The sequence below is a fragment of the Pocillopora verrucosa genome, unplaced genomic scaffold (genome assembly GCF_036669915.1).
Source record: "Pocillopora verrucosa isolate sample1 unplaced genomic scaffold, ASM3666991v2 scaffold_27, whole genome shotgun sequence".
NCBI lineage: Eukaryota > Metazoa > Cnidaria > Anthozoa > Scleractinia > Pocilloporidae > Pocillopora > Pocillopora verrucosa.
The window spans coordinates 29090-30982 of record NW_027078181.1 but is presented as its reverse complement, the minus strand read 5'-3'; the positions used below and the strand labels follow the sequence as shown (position 1 = coordinate 30982).

At 48.7% G+C, this 1893-nt stretch overlaps 2 non-coding genes across 2 annotated transcripts; one reads left to right on the top strand and one right to left on the bottom strand.

The window, feature by feature from the left end:
• The first annotated feature begins 120 nt into the window (after positions 1–120).
• On the top strand, positions 121–283 carry LOC136278593 (U1 spliceosomal RNA). Its single transcript, XR_010716428.1, has one exon. It is a non-coding gene; the product is annotated as a U1 spliceosomal RNA (small nuclear RNA).
• Positions 284–1264: 981 nt separating this feature from the next.
• LOC136278577 (5S ribosomal RNA) lies at positions 1265–1383 on the bottom strand. Its single transcript, XR_010716414.1, has one exon. It is a non-coding gene; the product is annotated as a 5S ribosomal RNA (ribosomal RNA).
• Positions 1384–1893: the final 510 nt, after the last annotated feature.

Here is a 1893-nt window from a genome sequence, read left to right as displayed (position 1 = left end):
CCTCGGTTTATGGTGGACCCAACCCTAAGGCATTGCACTTTCAGCCACGGTTGGATTAGGTCTGAAGCGGCAGCATACCACCGCCCTACGGGAGTGGTTTTTCACCTTAAATATGAAAAAATACTTACCTGACGCGGGAGGTACTGTGATCAAGGAGGCAGTCCTCTCAAGGCGAGGCCCTTTCATTGCACTTCGACTGGTTGACCCTTGCGATTACCCCAAATGTGGGTAACTCGAGCGTATAATTTCTGGTAGTGGGGACCTGCGTTCGCGCTCGTCCCCGCAAAAGTCATCCAAACTATGTCTATATGGCCCTCTTACTGACTATCGAGGGTATTTTTGCTTTTGCAGTGGACCGGTAGACTTGCAAAGAAAGCAAAGGACGCACAACTGGCCAAGGTGTTGGCACGTTTGGAGGGGTAGAAGTGCATTGGAGAGACTGGAGGAAGGAAACAAGGTGAGTTTCGGGGCGGTGCGTAACTTTGCTGGCTGTTTTTGTTCAAGGCCTGTCTGCTCTATTGTGTGTAAAGTCCTGTTCGTTTGTATTTGCAGGTTGTGCGTGCCGTGCCGTGCTGTGCTATGCGCGCGAAGGGAAAGGAAATGAAAGGAAACCAAACGGCCGATCGACCGAGCGAGCGAGCATAGAAGGGCATTCGACTTGGACCGTGAGTACACTTTGAACCTTTTGAGCGGTTTTATTGTCACTGGAGCCGCTTTTAGAAATGCTATTGCTATCGTTAGTGTATCCTTTGTGCGAGCAAGCGAGTGAACGAATGAACGAGGGAAGGAAACAAACTAGCAGAGTAGTAAAAGTATCGAACCTTTTTCCCGATTCGTTTGCAGTCTGAATCCAACCATTGTCGACTTTCAGTGCCGTTTTTCGCGCGCCTCCTCTTGGAAGTGTGCGAGTGTTTTGCCACGTCACGATGGCTTAAAACTGCGTCTCAGAAGTGTGCGTTTTTTTCCTATTCATTTTTTCGTTCGTTATTTGGAATGATTTGATATCACAGAAGTAGAATTTGACATCATAAACTGTTCATCTCGCGCGTGCTCACTCGCTCGCGCGCGCTCTGTAAGAAAAGTCGATCGCACTAGAGTTTTCGCCATTAGCTGGCCGATTTTTGACAAAAAGGTGTTTTCCCCCCTCGTTTTTTGCTTTGATTTTGTTCCTCACTCACCTACGGCTCTCTATGTGAAATTGTGGTGTATGGAGAGCTATTTATTGGGATAAAACGTTTAGAGATGTTCGCAAGACAAAAATTGAAGCCTACAACACGGGGTATTCCCAGGCGGTCACCCATCCAAGTACTAACCCCGCCCGACAGGGCTTAACTTCGGTGATCGGACGAGAACCGGTGCTTTCCCTGTGGTATGGTCGTAGACGAGGAAATGGGGTCGAAATTCTGCTTGTTATCGGCCAGGTTCAGGCTGTAAAGCGGCCACATCCCTGAGTGTAGGCGAATTTGAAATTCTAAAGCCCTAGTTTCGTTACTCTAACCCTAAGAAATCGATACTCTAACCCTAAGAAATTGTTACCCTAACCCTAAGAAATGGTTACCCTAACCCCGAAGTCGTTACCTAACCCTAATGTATTTTCCTCAACCCAGTTAACACATTGAGGAGCATCGATTTGAAGCACTATTCCCTAGGGAGGGGAGGGAGGGGTCCCAAGAGACATAACGTGTCCTAAAAACCTATTATACAATGTTTTAGCTCCGTAGGTGCGTGTATCTGGCTTTAAAATCTTACAGTGAGGAGATACCAAACGGGTCAGCCTCTGGGACCGTCTGCGGGACTCGCAAGGGCTTGTGGGGGCGACCTGCTACTATCCACCATAAACCGTGGGAAGGATCCCTCGACCACCCCCCTCACCCAGGGCATGCTTCGGCATCG